Raw genomic sequence first — 17,622 nt, forward strand, 5'->3', positions numbered from 1 at the left:
AGCAGCCTCATTGTTAGGGGGCAAGTCTCTGTCTAACCCTAGAACAATAGGGGCAAAAAGCCTCATTAACATTTTATAAACACGTAAATCACTGATTAAACACAAAGTTGAATTGATATCTTGTATATAAAGCCTTTTTGCCTCACATTTGCATTGTTATGGGAGTTTTAGCTTAATGAATGAGGCAATAATAACATTCTGAGTGAATATATTGTATACATTTTTATTTAAAGGAAAAGTAAAACGTCCCAGGCAAAATTTTAGTTTCAGCAGCAGTGCCCCCTCTGTCTAACAGACAAATTCACAAAAGTGAAAATTCACAAAACCTGTTTGTTTGGTGAATACGGTGGAAAATCCGACAAATCTGTCTCTAATTTTATTCTGTCTCAGTATCGCCCCTTTTGTGAATTCCCCCGATAGAGTCTGTGAGTGAGGGGCTCAGTAATGCAGTGGCACAGTTGGCTGTTGACTGGTTGCTAGGGTCCAAATTATCCTAGCAACCAGGCATTGATTGAAACGGGAGGCTGTATTGTGAATTGGGGAGGGCTTTAATATAAAGATATAAAGCAATAGTAGCAATAACAATACAACTGTAGCCTTATAGTGCAGTCAGTGACCCCTATTTAAAAGCTGGAGAGAGAGGAAGAAAGGAAATAATTCAAAAACTATAACAAAGAAAAAAACGAAGGCCAATTGCAAAGTTGCTTGGAATTAGCCATTCTATAACATAGTAAAAGTTAACTTAAAGGTGAACTACCCCGTTAGGAGATTCCCACACCTTGTGTCTCAACCCTTTCTCCTTGTAGAGTGTAAGCTCTTTTGGGCAGGGCTCCCTTCCCCTCCTGTATCGGTTACTGATTGCTGTATATGTTACTCCTTGTAGAGTGTAAGCTCTTTTGGGCAGGGCTCCCTTCCCCTCCTGTATCGGTTACTGATTGCTGTATATGTTACTCCTTGTAGAGTGTAAGCTCTTTTGGGCAGGGCTCCCTTCCCCTCCTGTATCGGTTACTGATTGCTGTATATGTTACTCCTTGTAGAGTGTAAGCTCTTTTGGGCAGGGCTCCCTTCCCCTCCTGTATCGGTTAGTTACTGATTGCTGTATATGTTACTCTGTATGCCCAATGTATGAAACCCACTTATTGTACAGCGCTGCGGGGTATGTTGGCGCTTTATAAATAAATGTTAATAATAATAATAATATTGATAAGATAAGGTCAGTGACCAGTAAAGGCATTAGAGCTTATTTATAAACACTGGGTACATTTGCACCTGGGCAGTAACCCATAGCAACCAGTCTGTGATTAGATTATTCCAGGCAGCTGCAGGTGAAACGATCAAAGCAAATTTCTGATTGGTTGCCACGGGTTACTGCCTAGGTGCACATTTGCCCAGTGTTTATAAATGACCCCGTGTGTATATTCTAGTACAGAAAGGCAGGCCTGATGCTGGGGCACAGGGGTAGATTTACAGGGGTAGATTTAGGGGCATGTCCAACCCTCATGGTATTGGCGCTGATAGTGTCTAAATTATCCGGCAGAAACACTTTGGAAAGAGGGACGTTGGGGCACAGGCTGAACAGCTACAAACAGAAAGAAAACAGTGATTTATGGGTAAAAATGATAGACAAAGGAGCATTTTGTTATATTTCCTCACAATAAGTAGAGGGGTAACACCTCCATGAATAACCTGCCCCAGGGATGGGTAACATGTAGTGGATTTTGCCCAATTGTATTTGCCCTCCTCCGGCTCAGTCTCTGGCAGTTGCTCTTGGGGATTTCAATGCCCCAGTGGGGCAAAGCGTCGGGCAGTAGCGCTGGGACTGTACTACTCACACTTGGGTCCCAGCAACAGCCTGAAACAGAACAGCGTGAGTAGCCCCTCAGCTCTGCCCCCGGCCCTTGTACCTGGGGCTGTAACTGAGGCAATAGCCATTCCCAGGTAACTTGTCGTTTGTATATAACGTCTGTATTACATTTTACCTAAAAACTCAATTTATGTGTGTGTCTGTTTCAAATTGCTATACTTCCTGGTTACCTCACAGGGCACTTCCCCTCTCCCTCATTCATTCTCTGTAAGTACTTCCTGGTTACCTCACAGGGCACAATGTGATATATTGTTTATGTCATTATTTTTCTTTTTTCTTCTCTTCTATTGGGCTGGGGGGGGCTGTTTGTGCCTCTGGGTACTGGGAATGCCTATGCCTAGGGTCTATTTTGCATTCCAGCCCAGACCTGATTAGGCCACTGACTTTACTACTTGTTTGGACCACATTATAATACAGTAATCAAGTGGCAAGGTGAGTGGAGCAGTCTGGGGTCCTATAGTTCTCTTAAAGGCCCCCCTTATAGTGATACACCCCTGATCTCAAGGAGCCAATAGCCTTACCCTTTACATGTAGAGCCCACTAATGTAGCCGCTGGTCAGGCACTGATTTAGCCATGCAGGGGGCTGTGCTTCTGAGCATTCTCTATGTATCCTTGCAGAGCTGAAGAGGAGGATGAACATCTAGAGAGAACCCTGGGGCAAAACAAAGGCAAAATGGCTAAGAAGGAGGAGAAATGTGCCATCCAGGGATCGCTGCAACCTGGCTAATCCAACATTCGGAATCCTTTTACAAAGGGAAATGGAACTTGACCACTTTATTATTTATTTTGCATAAAGACGCAAAGCTGCTCAGAGCTCATTAGTGATCAGTTTAGATACATGAGCCGTGGCAGCTTGGGAATCAGTGTAGTCTGCAACATGCTCAGTACTGGGGCAGTTGTCTGGCCAAACAGGGTAGAGTGCCGGGAGGGTTCCTGTGTATGTTATATATATATATATATATATATTAAAAGGAGAGATAAAATAACTACACAGAATAAACATGCGGCACAAGGCAAATAATGAGATGCCCAATATAAATGTTTTTCTCTGTATTTCCACTTTCATCCAGGAGGCGCCACCTCTTCCTTTTCTTATTCCCCATTCCTATCCAGGTACTAAGGTGCTTACAGCGACATTCTGAGGGTTGGAATTGGAAGCGCAAGAGAACGGACGGCTGCAGTTGGGAGATTCTCCTTATAAAGCGTCACTGTGTATGAGGGAAATATGCGGCCAAACGGGGGCCACAAGTGCCAGGGCCCAGGAGCGCATTTAAATGGTTAGTACCCCCCCCCTGCTGAACTCTATACTGGCTGAAGGGTTACTGATAATGCATAGATGTAGGGTGATTCTCCTGTACCATATACCAGCAGGGGGTAACAGATAGCACCCAGAGGATATCTCCTGTATTATATACCAGTTGGGCACTCTTATACTGCTCAGAAAATATCTCCATTACTCTCCTATCAGCTCCCCAGTGTAGATTCTTCTGTTCTATGATTATTTCCATGTATCCCCATTGGCCCTGCGCTGTAGCTCAGCTCCCCTATCAATTGGCTTCTTATTGCCAGTGATGAGAAAGGGATTTTCCCTGTGACAGTTGCTTCCAGCTGCCATAGACACTGTGACAGGGACAATTTAATAGCCGGCATCATAAATCATGCAAAAAAGATGATTTGTGGGGAAATGTCAATGTAGCCAGTAATTAAAAGGACAGCTAGGCGCTAGGCGCCATCATTGCCGGGACATTAGGAGGTTAAGTGACTCTGTCCAGGGTCACAAGGTAAGGGGCCCAGCGGGTCGGTGCTTATCTTACATCAGTGGTTGCTGAGTTCTAATTACCCCCTGGGGGGCTCTGCTGATCCATGGGTCTCAGCCACATCGGTCCAAGCAGGGCTCCCAGGGCGGGAATTGAACCCACGGCAGTGGTTGCTGAGTTCTAATTACCCCCTGGGGGGCTCTGCTGATCCATGGGTCTCAGCCACATCGGTCCAAGCAGGGCTCCCAGGGCGGGAATTGAACCCACGGCCCATCGGTGCAAGGCGAGCTCCTTACCGCTGCACTATCCTTCCTCCTCCCACTTGTAGCATGTTTTTTCGTAATCTTGTCTTCTGCATATTGGCGGTTGGTGTATCCTAACCGACTGACTGAAACACTCAGGGTTACAGCCTGCTGCTTGCCCCAAGCCCTATATTAACCCTTTTAATGCCAGCCATTTTGCCCCCGCAGAGGGCAATTAACCGGCCCAAAAATCCCATTGACTTAACATTGAGGCCAATTTTGACAGATTGTAGCGCAGAGAGGGAATTTTTTAGAAACTTGAAATTTACCACATTTGAAGAGGTTTGAAATCTGTGTGAGAAGATACCCCGCACAAGGGTATAAGTTTTACCCCCGGGGCAAGAGAGGTCCCCAAATTTGCCCCATTGACTTATAATGGGGATTTTGGCAAATAACTAGTTTGGCGTAGACCCATGAATGAGGTGTCAAACTGTGCGGCTTATTCGGAAATGGGGTGCTATGACTTTTCTGAGGGGTGGGCGGTTAATTGCCCCAGCAGGGGGCAATTAACCACCGTTTGTCGTAGACCCATAAATGAGGTGTCAAACTGTGCGACTTATTCGGGAATGGGGTGCTATGACTTTTCTGAGGGGTGGGCGGTTAATTGCCCCAGCAGGGGGCAAGCACCACTCACATTTTCTTCAGGAAATGTACCTCTCTAGTTTGGAAAGTACTATCCCTTCTGATGGTGCCAATACCAAACACATATAGTTTTATGGAGAATTCCCACGTGTATAGGCCACAAACTCCCGGCAGGGCACTGCCAAATCCCCAAAACACTGCGCCAGAAAGCTGCATACTTTAGATTTAAAGGCCAAATCTTCAACTAACAGAAAGTTTATCCCAGAAAATGATACATTTTTGGAAAGAACAGATTCTGGGGAATCCAGAATAGGTAGAACTGTCTGTCTGCTCCAAACTACCAAGTCACAATGCTTTCCTAAACTTATTGGTTTTTATCAAAATATGTGAATTTTTTGAAAAATCGCTTCAAAGCTTCTATAGAATCTGATCTCCTACAGGCCATAAAGTAACCAGATTAAACCCATCTAAAAGTTGTGTGACAGTGTGTGTATATGAGTGTATAAAAGTGCGCTAACGTGTGCAAAATTAAAAAAAACCTGTTCTAATATGTGTGCTCTAAGTGTGCGTAAGTGTGTATAATAGTGTAAAGAAAGGGCACTTACCTGGAGTGAAGCTCAGTGTAACTGTCAGATCAATTGTAAGCTCTGCTGTTTTGCTTGTTTTCACCCAGTCTCCAGGTCACACCTTTGGTGGGGGCCCCATTGGGGGGTCAGTAACAGGTTAACGGGGATTAGCAGCCTCATTGTTAAGGGGCAAGTCTCTGTCTAACCCTAGAACAATAGGGGCAAAAAGCCTCATTAACATTTTATAAACACGTAAATCACTGATTAAACACAAAGTTGAATTGATATCTTGTATATAAAGCCTTTTTGCCTCACATTTGCATTGTTATGGGAGTTTTAGCTTAATGAATGAGGCAATAATAACATTCTGAGTGAATATATTGTATACATTTTTATTTAAAGGAAAAGTAAAACGTCCCAGGCAAAATTTTAGTTTCAGCAGCAGTGCCCCCTCTGTCTAACAGACAAATTCACAAAAGTGAAAATTCACAAAAACTGTTTGTTTGGTGAATACGGTGGAAAATCCGACAAATCTGTCTCTAATTTTATTCTGTCTCAGTATCGCCCCTTTTGTGAATTCCCCCGATAGAGTCTGTGAGTGAGGGGCTCAGTAATGCAGTGGCACAGTTGGCTGTTGACTGGTTGCTAGGGTCCAAATTATCCTAGCAACCAGGCATTGATTGAAACGGGAGGCTGTATTGTGAATTGGGGAGGGCTTTAATATAAAGATATAAAGCAATAGTAGCAATAACAATACAACTGTAGCCTTATAGTGCAGTCAGTGACCCCTATTTAAAAGCTGGAGAGAGAGGAAGAAAGGAAATAATTCAAAAACTATAACAAAGAAAAAAACGAAGGCCAATTGCAAAGTTGCTTGGAATTAGCCATTCTATAACATAGTAAAAGTTAACTTAAAGGTGAACTACCCCGTTAGGAGATTCCCACACCTTGTGTCTCAACCCTTTCTCCTTGTAGAGTGTAAGCTCTTTTGGGCAGGGCTCCCTTCCCCTCCTGTATCGGTTACTGATTGCTGTATATGTTACTCCTTGTAGAGTGTAAGCTCTTTTGGGCAGGGCTCCCTTCCCCTCCTGTATCGGTTACTGATTGCTGTATATGTTACTCCTTGTAGAGTGTAAGCTCTTTTGGGCAGGGCTCCCTTCCCCTCCTGTATCGGTTACTGATTGCTGTATATGTTACTCCTTGTAGAGTGTAAGCTCTTTTGGGCAGGGCTCCCTTCCTCTCCTGTATCGGTTACTGATTGCTGTATATGTTACTCTGTATGCCCAATGTATGAAACCCACTTATTGTACAGCGCTGCGGGGTATGTTGGCGCTTTATAAATAAATGTTAATAATAATAATAATATTGATAAGATAAGGTCAGTGACCAGTAAAGGCATTAGAGCTTATTTATAAACACTGGGTACTTTTGCACCTGGGCAGTAACCCATAGCAACCAGTCTGTGATTAGATTATTCCAGGCAGCTGCAGGTGAAACGATCAAAGCAAATTTCTGATTGGTTGCCACGGGTTACTGCCTAGGTGCACATTTGCCCAGTGTTTATAAATGACCCCGTGTGTATATTCTAGTACAGAAAGGCAGGCCTGATGCTGGGGCACAGGGGTAGATTTACAGGGGTAGATTTAGGGGCATGTCCAACCCTCATGGTATTGGCGCTGATAGTGTCTAAATTATCCGGCAGAAACACTTTGGAAAGAGGGACGTTGGGGCACAGGCTGAACAGCTACAAACAGAAAGAAAACAGTGATTTATGGGTAAAAATGATAGACAAAGGAGCATTTTGTATATTTCCTCACAATAAGTAGAGGGGTAACACCTCCATGAATAACCTGCCCCAGGGATGGGTAACATGTAGTGGATTTTGCCCAATTGTATTTGCCCTCCTCCGGCTCAGTCTCTGGCAGTTGCTCTTGGGGATTTCAATGCCCCAGTGGGGCAAAGCGTCGGGCAGTAGCGCTGGGACTGTACTACTCACACTTGGGTCCCAGCAACAGCCTGAAACAGAACAGCGTGAGTAGCCCCCCAGCTCTGCCCCCGGCCCTTGTACCTGGGGCTGTAACTGAGGCAATAGCCATTCCCAGGTAACTTGTCGTTTGTATATAACGTCTGTATTACATTTTACCTAAAAACTCAATTTATGTGTCTGTTTCAAATTGCTGTACTTCCTGGTTACCTCACAGGGCACTTCCCCTCTCCCTCATTCATTCTCTGTAAGTACTTCCTGGTTACCTCACAGGGCACAATGTGATATATTGTTTATGTCATTATTTTTCTTTTTTTCTTCTCTTCTATTGGGCTGGGGGGGGCTGTTTGTGCCTCTGGGTACTGGGAATGCCTATGCCTAGGGTCTATTTTGCATTCCAGCCCAGACCTGATTAGGCCACTGACTTTACTACTTGTTTGGACCACATTATAATACAGTAATCAAGTGGCAAGGTGAGTGGAGCAGTCTGGGGTCCTATAGTTCTCTTAAAGGCCCCCCTTATAGTGATACACCCCTGATCTCAAGGAGCCAATAGCCTTACCCTTTACATGTAGAGCCCACTAATGTAGCCGCTGGTCAGGCACTGATTTAGCCATGCAGGGGGCTGTGCTTCTGAGCATTCTCTATGTATCCTTGCAGAGCTGAAGAGGAGGATGAACATCTAGAGAGAACCCTGGGGCAAAACAAAGGCAAAATGGCTAAGAAGGAGGAGAAATGTGCCATCCAGGGATCGCTGCAACCTGGCTAATCCAACATTCGGAATCCTTTTACAAAGGGAAATGGAACTTGACCACTTTATTATTTATTTTGCATAAAGACGCAAAGCTGCTCAGAGCTCATTAGTGATCAGTTTAGATACATGAGCCGTGGCAGCTTGGGAATCAGTGTAGTCTGCAACATGCTCAGTACTGGGGCAGTTGTCTGGCCAAACAGGGTAGAGTGCCGGGAGGGTTCCTGTGTATGTTATATATATATATATATATATATTAAAAGGAGAGATAAAATAACTACACAGAATAAACATGCGGCACAAGGCAAATAATGAGATGCCCAATATAAATGTTTTTCTCTGTATTTCCACTTTCATCCAGGAGGCGCCACCTCTTCCTTTTCTTATTCCCCATTCCTATCCAGGTACTAAGGTGCTTACAGCGACATTCTGAGGGTTGGAATTGGAAGCGCAAGAGAACGGACGGCTGCAGTTGGGAGATTCTCCTTATAAAGCGTCACTGTGTATGAGGGAAATATGCGGCCAAACGGGGGCCACAAGTGCCAGGGCCCAGGAGCGCATTTAAATGGTTAGTACCCCCCCCTGCTGAACTCTATACTGGCTGAAGGGTTACTGATAATGCATAGATGTAGGGTGATTCTCCTGTACCATATACCAGCAGGGGGTAACAGATAGCACCCAGAGGATATCTCCTGTATTATATACCAGCTGGGCACTCTTATACTGCTCAGAAAATATCTCCATTACTCCCCTATCAGCTCCCCAGTGTAGATTCTTCTGTTCTATGATTATTTCCATGTATCCCCATTGGCCCTGCGCTGTAGCTCAGCTCCCCTATCAATTGGCTTCTTATTGCCAGTGATGAGAAAGGGATTTTCCCTGTGACAGTTGCTTCCAGCTGCCATAGACACTGTGACAGGGACAATTTAATAGCCGGCATCATAAATCATGCAAAAAAGATGATTTGTGGGGAAATGTCAATGTAGCCAGTAATTAAAAGGACAGCTAGGCGCTAGGCGCCATCATTGCCGGGACATTAGGAGGTTAAGTGACTCTGTCCAGGGTCACAAGGTAAGGGGCCCAGTGGGTCGGTGCTTATCTTACATCAGTGGTTGCTGAGTTCTAATTACCCCCTGGGGGGCTCTGCTGATCCATGGGTCTCAGCCACATCGGTCCAAGCAGGGCTCCCAGGGCGGGAATTGAACCCACGGCAGTGGTTGCTGAGTTCTAATTACCCCCTGGGGGGCTCTGCTGATCCATGGGTCTCAGCCACATCGGTCCAAGCAGGGCTCCCAGGGCGGGAATTGAACCCACGGCCCATCGGTGCAAGGCGAGCTCCTTACCGCTGCACTATCCTTCCTCCTCCCACTTGTAGCATGTTTTTTCGTAACCTTGTCTTCTGCATATTGGCGGTTGGTGTATCCTATATTAACCCTTTTAATGCCAGCCATTTTGCCCCCGCAGAGGGCAATTAACCGGCCCAAAAATCCCATTGACTTAACATTGAGGCCAATTTTGACAGATTGTAGCGCAGAGAGGGAATTTTTTAGAAACTTGAAATTTACCACATTTGAAGAGGTTTGAAATCTGTGTGAGAAGATACCCCGCACAAGGGTATAAGTTTTACCCCCGGGGCAAGAGTGGTCCCCAAATTTGCCCCATTGACTTATAATGGGGATTTTGGCAAATAACTAGTTTGGCGTAGACCCATGAATGAGGTGTCAAACTGTGCGGCTTATTCGGAAATGGGGTGCTATGACTTTTCTGAGGGGTGGGCGGTTAATTGCCCCAGCAGGGGGCAATTAACCACCGTTTGTCGTAGACCCATAAATGAGGTGTCAAACTGTGCGACTTATTCGGGAATGGGGTGCTATGACTTTTCTGAGGGGTGGGCGGTTAATTGCCCCAGCAGGGGGCAAGCACCACTCACATTTTCTTCAGGAAATGTACCTCTCTAGTTTGGAAAGTACTATCCCTTCTGATGGTGCCAATACCAAACACATATAGTTTTATGGAGAATTCCCACGTGTATAGGCCACAAACTCCCGGCAGGGCACTGCCAAATCCCCAAAACACTGCGCCAGAAAGCTGCATACTTTAGATTTAAAGGCCAAATCTTCCACTAACAGAAAGTTTATCCCAGAAAATGATACATTTTTGGAAAGAACAGATTCTGGGGAATCCAGAATAGGTAGAACTGTCTGTCTGCTCCAAACTACAAGTCACAATGCTTTCCTAAACTTATTGGTTTTTATCAAAATATGTGAATTTTTTGAAAAATCGCTTCAAAGCTTCTATAGAATCTGATCTCCTACAGGCCATAAAGTAACCAGATTAAACCCATCTAAAAGTTGTGTGACAGTGTGTGTATATGAGTGTATAAAAGTGCGCTAACGTGTGCAAAATTAAAAAAAACCTGTTCTAATATGTGTGCTGTAAGTGTGCGTAAGTGTGTATAATAGTGTAAAGAAAGGGCACTTACCTGGAGTGAAGCTCAGTGTAACTGTCAGATCAATTGTAAGCTCTGCTGTTTTGCTTGTTTTCACCCAGTCTCCAGGTCACACCTTTGGTGGGGGCCCCATTGGGGGGTCAGTAACAGGTTAACGGGGATTAGCAGCCTCATTGTTAGGGGGCAAGTCTCTGTCTAACCCTAGAACAATAGGGGCAAAAAGCCTCATTAACATTTTATAAACACGTAAATCACTGATTAAACACAAAGTTGAATTGATATCTTGTATATAAAGCCCTTTTGCCTCACATTTGCATTGTTATGGGAGTTTTAGCTTAATGAATGAGGCAATAATAACATTCTGAGTGAATATATTGTATACATTTTTATTTAAAGGAAAAGTAAAACCTCCCAGGCAAAATTTTAGTTTCAGCAGCAGCAGCGCCCCCTCTGTCTAACAGACAAATTCACAAAAGTGAAAATTCACAAAAACTGTTTGTTTGGTGAATACGGTGGAAAATCCGACAAATCTGTCTCTAATTTTATTCTGTCTCAGTATCACCCCTTTTGTGAATTCCCCCGATAGAGTCTGTGAGTGAGGGGCTCAGTAATGCAGTGGCACAGTTGGCTGTTGACTGGTTGCTAGGGTCCAAATTATCCTAGCAACCAGGCATTGATTAAAACGGGAGGCTGTATTGTGAATTGGGGAGGGCTTTAATATAAAGATATAAAGCAATAGTAGCAATAACAATACAACTGTAGCCTTATAGTGCAGTCAGTGACCCCTATTTAAAAGCTGGAGAGAGAGGAAGAAAGGAAATAATTCAAAAACTATAACAAAGAAAAAAACGAAGGCCAATTGCAAAGTTGCTTGGAATTAGCCAGTCTCAACCCTTTCTCCTTGTAGAGTGTAAGCTCTTTTGGGCAGGGCTCCCTTCCCCTCCTGTATCGGTTACTGATTGCTGTATATGTTACTCCTTGTAGAGTGTAAGCTCTTTTAGGCAGGGCTCTCTTCCCCTCCTGTATCGGTTACTGATTGCTGTATATGTTTCTCTTTGTAGAGTGTAAGCTCTTTTGGGCAGGGCTCCCTTCCCCTCCTGTATCGGTTACTGATTGCTGTATATGTTACTCCCTGTAGAGTGTAAGCTCTTTTGGGCAGGGCTCCCTTCCCCTCCTGTATCGGTTACTGATTGCTGTATATGTTACTCCCTGTAGAGTGTAAGCTCTTTTGGGCAGGGCTCCCTTCCCCTCCTGTATCGGTTACTGATTGCTGTATATGTTACTCCTTGTAGAGTGTAAGCTCTTTTGGGCAGGGCTCCCTTCCCCTCCTGTATCGGTTACTGATTGCTGTATATGTTACTCCTTGTAGAGTGTAAGCTCTTTTGGGCAGGGCTCCCTTCCCCTCCTGTATCGGTTACTGATTGCTGTATATGTTACTCCTTGTAGAGTGTAAGCTCTTTTGGGCAGGGCTCCCTTCCCCTCCTGTATCGGTTAGTTACTGATTGCTGTATATGTTACTCTGTATGCCCAATGTATGAAACCCACTTATTGTACAGCGCTGCGGGGTATGTTGGCGCTTTATAAATAAATGTTAATAATAATAATAATAATATTGATAAGATAAGGTCAGTGACCAGTAAAGGCATTAGAGCTTATTTATAAACACTGGGTACATTTGCACCTGGGCAGTAACCCATAGCAACCAGTCTGTGATTAGATTATTCCAGGCAGCTGCAGGTGAAACGATCAAAGCAAATTTCTGATTGGTTGCCACGGGTTACTGCCTAGGTGCACATTTGCCCAGTGTTTATAAATGACCCCGTGTGTATATTCTAGTACAGAAAGGCAGGCCTGATGCTGGGGCACAGGGGTAGATTTACAGGGGTAGATTTAGGGGCATGTCCAACCCTCATGGTATTGGCGCTGATAGTGTCTAAATTATCCGGCAGAAACACTTTGGAAAGAGGGACGTTGGGGCACAGGCTGAACAGCTACAAACAGAAAGAAAACAGTGATTTATGGGTAAAAATGATAGACAAAGGAGCATTTTGTTATATTTCCTCACAATAAGTAGAGGGGTAACACCTCCATGAATAACCTGCCCCAGGGATGGGTAACATGTAGTGGATTTTGCCCAATTGTATTTGCCCTCCTCCGGCTCAGTCTCTGGCGGTTGCTCTTGGGGATTTCAATGCCCCAGTGGGGCAAAGCGTCGGGCAGTAGCGCTGAGACTGTACTGTAAGGTGCCACAGACAGTCACTATTTATTGGGCTGGGGGGGCTGTTTGTGCCTCTGGGTACTGGGAATGCCAGGGGGGCTGTAAGGTGCCACAGACAGTCACTATTTATTGGGCTGGGGGGCTGTTTCTGCCTCTGGGTATTGGGAATGCCAGGGGGGCTGTAAGGTGCCACAGACAGTCACTATTTATTGGGCTGGGGGGCTGTTTGTGCCTCTGGGTACTGGGAATGCCAGAGGGGCTGTAAGGTGCCACAGACAGTCACTGGCATTGGGCTGGGGGGCTGTTTGTGCCTCTGGGTACTGGGAATGCCGGGGGGGCTGTAAGGTGCCACAGACAGTCACTGGCATTGGGCTGGGGGGCTGTTTGTGCCTCTGGGTACTGGGAATGCCAGGGGGGCTGTAAGGTGCCACAGACAGTCACTATTTATTGGGCTGGGGGGGGCTGTTTGTGCCTCTGGGTACTGGGAATGCCGGGGGGGCTGTAAGGTGCCACAGACAGTCACTATTTATTGGGCTGGGGGGGCTGTTTGTGCCTCTGGGTACTGGGAATGCCGGGGGGGCTGTAAGGTGCCACAGACAGTCACTATTTATTGGGCTGGGGGGCTGTTTGTGCCTCTGGGTACTGGGAATGCCGGGTCGGCTGTAAGGTGCCACAGATAGTCACTATTTATTGGGCTGGGGGGGGCTGTTTGTGCCTCTGGGTACTGGGAATGCCAGGGGGGCTGTAAGGTGCCACAGACAGTCACTGGCATTGGGCTGAGGGGCTGTTTGTGCCTCTGGGTACTGGGAATGCCTGGGGGGCTGTAAGGTGCCACAGACAGTCACTATTTATTGGGCTGGGGGGCTGTTTTTGCCTCTGGGTACTGGGAATGCCAGGGGGGCTGTAAGGTGCCACAGACAGTCACTATTTATTGGGCTGTGGGGGCTGTTTGTGCCTCTGGGTACTGGGAATGCCTGGGGGGCTGTAAGGTGCCACAGGCAGTCACTATTTATTGGGCTGGGGGGCTGTTTGTGCCTCTGGGTACTGGGAATGCCAGGGGGGCTGTAAGGTGCCACAGACAGTCACTATTTATTGGGCTGGGGGGGCTGTTTGTGCCTCTGGGTACTGGGAATGCCTGGGGGGCTGTAAGGTGCCACAGACAGTCACTATTTATTGGGCTGGGGGGTGCTGTTTGTGCCTCTGGGTACTGGGAATGCCTGGGGGGCTGTAAGGTGCAACAGACAGTCACTATTTATTGGGCTGGGGGGTGCTGTTTGTGCCTCGGGGTACTGGGAATGCCAGGGGGGCTGTAAGGTGCCACAGACAGTCACTATTTATTGGGCTGGGGGGGCTGTTTGTGCCTCTGGGTACTGGGAATGCCTATGCCTAGGGTCTATTTTGCATTCCAGCCCAGACCTGATTAGGCCACTGACTTTACTACTTGTTTGGACCACATTATAATACAGTAATCAAGTGGCAAGGTGAGTGGAGCAGTCTGGGGTCCTATAGTTCTCTTAAAGGCCCCCCTTATAGTGATACACCCCTGATCTCAAGGAGCCAATAGCCTTACCCTTTACATGTAGAGCCCACTAATGTAGCCGCTGGTCAGGCACTGATTTAGCCATGCAGGGGGCTGTGCTCCTGAGCATTCTCTATGTATCCTTGCAGAGCTGAAGAGGAGGATGAACATCTAGAGAGAACCCTGGGGCAAAACAAAGGCAAAATGGCTAAGAAGGAGGAGAAATGTGCCATCCAGGGATCGCTGCAACCTGGCTAATCCAACATTTGGAATCCTTTTACAAAGGGAAATGGAACTTGACCACTTTATTATTTATTTTGTATAAAGATGCAAAGGCAATTGGCTTTTCGCTGCTCAGAGCTCATTAGTGATCAGTTTAGATACATGAGCCGTGGCAGCTTGGGAATCAGTGTAGTCTGCAACATGCTCAGTACTGGGGCAGTTGTCTGGCCAAACAGGGTAGAGTCCCGGGAGGGTTCCTGTGTATGTTATATATATATATATATTAAAAGGAGAGATAAAATAACTACACAGAATAAACACACTGTATTATATACCAGCTGGGCACTCTTATACTGCTCAGAAAATATCTCCATTACTCCCCTATCAGCTCCCCAGTGTAGATTCTTCTGTTCTATGACTATTTCCATGTATCCCCATTGGCCCTGCGCTGTAGCTCAGCTCCCCTATCAATTGGCTGCTTATTGCCAGTGATGAGAAAGGGATTTTCCCTGTGACAGTTGCTTCCAGCTGCCATAGACACTGTGACAGGGACAATTTAATAGCCGGCATCATAAATCATGAGCTGCCCTTGAAAATGCAAAAAAAATGAGGATTTGTGGGGAAATGTGAATGTAGCCAGTAATTAAAAGGACAGCAATGTTTTGCCATTTCTAGACGCCATCATTGCCGGGACATTATGAGGTTAAGTGACTCTGTCCTGGGTCACAAGGTAAGGGGCCCAGTGGGGCGGGTGGTACCTTACATCAATGGGTCCTGAGTTAGACTCCTGCCCTGGGGGCTCTGCTTACATTGGGTCTCAATTCTGATACCGTCCCTACCCATCCCTATCAGAACTGAGACCCATTGATGTAGGCAGGGCTCCCAGGCGGGAATCGAACTCAGGGCCCATCGGTGTAAGGCAGTCTCCCTACCCGCTGAGCCATCCTTCCTCCTCCCACTTGTAGCATGTTTTTTCGTAATCTTGTCTTCTGCATATTGGCGGTTGGTGTATCCTAACCGACTGACTGAAACACTCAGGGTTACAGCCTGCTGCTTGCCCCAAGCCCTATATAACTAGGGGGGCTGTTTAACCCTTTTACTGCCAGCCATTTTGGTCAAAGCGGAACGTATATTGCCAGACAGTTTTTGAACATTTTGCGCTCTTTTAATTTAGGGGCCTTAGCTTGGGGGGACTTTTAGTTTACCCAGGAAAATTATATATTGTTTTTTTCAGGACAACCTAAGGTTTCAATATATGGTAGAATTTTTCTGTAATTCCAATTCTGTAACAAGATATAGGCTTCTAAATGTCTAAATAATTTTAAAAAATCACATTTTCCATAATATAAACACATATACCAGAAACAAAAATAATTGTATGCACGAAAATACAACTGATTGGGAAAGTACTATCCCTTCTGATGGTGCCAATACCAAACACATATAGTTTTATGGAGAATTCCCACGTGTATAGGCCACAAACTCCCGGCAGGGCACTGCCAAATCCCCAAAACACTGCGCCAGAAAGCTGCATACTTTAGATTTAAAGGCCAAATCTTCCACTAACAGAAAGTTCATCCCAGAAAATGATACATTTTTGGAAAGAACAGATTCTGGGGAATCCAGAATAGGTAGAACTGTCTGTCTGCTCCAAACTACCAAGTCACAATGCTTTCCTAAACTTATTGGTTTTTATCAAAATATGTGAATTTTTTGAAAAATCGCTTCAAAGCTTCTATAGAATCTGATCTCCTACAGGCCATAAAGTAACCAGATAAAACCCCCTAAATATGAACGCCAGGGGTCCCCTGAACAGTTTGATGCCCAATATGTATAGGTTTAGCTAAGTATGTGGCATGTAGGGGCCCCAATGGGAACCCCCATATGTACTGTCATTTCTGTCATTTCAGCTCCTGCAAAATCAACACATTTACATCATTATATTTGGGATAAAGCTACAAAAAAGTACCCCCACCCCAGAAAGCCATATATTTTTGGAAAATACACATTCTGATGAATAGGTAAAGTTATTTTTCCACACCAAAGTCCCACATGGCAAAGCGAAGCTAAAAAACAGATCAGGAACACTAATACAGGCATAAAAATGCAATAAAACCATAAAAATTGTGCAAATTAGTGAAACAGCAAAATAAGTCGCACAACAGCGTAATTAGTGGTCAGAATATCTGATCCAATAGTCAGGCTGTCAAAAAAACAAAGACAAAGGGGTAAAATAAACAAGTAAAAAAAAATGTGTTTGTGTGTGTATACATGTGTGTACCCATCTCAACGTTGTGTGACAGTGTGTGTGTATATGAGTGTATAAAAGTGCGCTAACGTGTGCAAAATTAAAAAAAAACCTGCTCTAATATGTGTGCTCTAAGTGTGTGTAAGTGTGTATAATAGTGTAAAGAAAGGGCACTTACCTGGAGTGAAGCTCAGTGTAACTGTCAGATCAATTGTAAGCTCTGCTGTTTTGCTTGGTTTCACCCAGTCTCCATTTCACACCTCTGGTGGGGGCCCCATTGGGGGTCAGTAACAGGTTAACGGGGATTAGCAGCCTCATTGTTAGGGGGCAAGTCTCTGTCTAACCCTAGAACAATAGGGGCAAAAAGCCTCATTAACATTTTATAAACACGTAAATCACTGATTAAACACAAAGTTGAATTGATATCTTGTATATAAAGCCTTTTTGCCTCACATTTGCATTGTTATGGGAGTTTTAGCTTAATGAATGAGGCAATAATAACATTCTGAGTGAATATATTGTATACATTTTTATTTAAAGGAAAAGTAAAACCTCCCAGGCAAAATTTTAGTTTTGGCAGCAGTGCCCCCTCTGTTTAACAGACAAATTCACAAAAGTGAAAATTCACAAAAACTGTTTGTTTGGTGAATACGGCGGAAAATCCGACAAATCTGTCTCTAATTTTATTCTGTCTCAGTATCGCCCCTTTTGTGAATTCCCCCGATAGAGTCTGTGAGTGAGGGGCTCAGTAATGCAGTGGCACAGTTGGCTGTTGACTGGTTGCTAGGGTCCAAATTATCCTAGCAACCAGGCATTGATTGAAACGGGAGGCTGTATTGTGAATAGGGGAGGGCTTTAATATAAAGATATAAAGCAATAGTAGCAATAACAATACAACTGTAGCCTTATAGTGCAGTCAGTGACCCCTATTTAAAAGCTGGAGAGAGAGGAAGAAAGGAAATAATTCAAAAACTATAACAAAGAAAAAAACGAAGGCCAATTGCAAAGTTGCTTGGAATTAGCCATTCTATAACATAGTAAAAGTTAACTTAAAGGTGAACTATCCCTTTAGGAGATTCCCACACCTTGTGTCTCAACCCTTTCTCCCTGTAGATTGTAAGCTCTTTTGGGCAGGGCTCCCTTCCCCTCCTGTATCGGT

At 45.0% G+C, this 17,622-nt stretch overlaps 2 protein-coding genes and 3 long non-coding RNA genes across 7 annotated transcripts in view; 3 read left to right on the forward strand and 2 right to left on the reverse strand.

Moving 5' to 3' along the window:
* Nucleotides 1-2,534, forward strand: part of LOC101733677 — a 42,004-nt gene extending 39,470 nt beyond the window's left edge. For both annotated transcript variants that reach the window (XR_004221079.1, XM_031896317.1), the window contains one exon: nt 2,484-2,534. The gene's annotated coding sequence lies outside the window, so the exon portion shown is untranslated. The remainder of the gene's footprint in view (nt 1-2,483) is intronic.
* On the reverse strand, nt 1-5,253 carry LOC116408652. The gene is made up of 3 exons (XR_004221117.1): nt 5,112-5,253; nt 2,386-2,517; nt 1-38 (listed from the first exon to the last, which is right to left on the reverse strand). It is a non-coding gene; the product is annotated as an uncharacterized LOC116408652 (long non-coding RNA).
* Nucleotides 2,690-7,767, forward strand: LOC116408654. The gene is made up of 2 exons (XR_004221120.1): nt 2,690-3,142; nt 7,717-7,767. It is a non-coding gene; the product is annotated as an uncharacterized LOC116408654 (long non-coding RNA).
* On the reverse strand, nt 5,259-16,685 carry LOC116408651. Of its 2 annotated transcripts, XR_004221116.1 has the most exons (5): nt 16,642-16,685; nt 14,045-14,176; nt 10,290-10,457; nt 7,619-7,750; nt 5,259-5,279 (listed from the first exon to the last, which is right to left on the reverse strand). It is a non-coding gene; the product is annotated as an uncharacterized LOC116408651 (long non-coding RNA). The 2 variants fall into 2 exon arrangements; XR_004221115.1 differs by lacking the exon at nt 16,642-16,685 and having other exon boundaries at nt 14,045-14,272.
* The window catches only part of LOC100498654 (zinc finger protein 343), a 21,124-nt gene continuing 11,557 nt past the window's right edge, over nt 8,056-17,622 (forward strand). The window contains exon 1 of the mRNA XM_031896279.1: nt 8,056-8,375. The gene's annotated coding sequence lies outside the window, so the exon portion shown is untranslated. The remainder of the gene's footprint in view (nt 8,376-17,622) is intronic.

This window comes from Xenopus tropicalis, chromosome 2, assembly GCF_000004195.4.
Source record: "Xenopus tropicalis strain Nigerian chromosome 2, UCB_Xtro_10.0, whole genome shotgun sequence".
Classification (NCBI taxonomy): Eukaryota; Metazoa; Chordata; class Amphibia; order Anura; family Pipidae; genus Xenopus; species Xenopus tropicalis.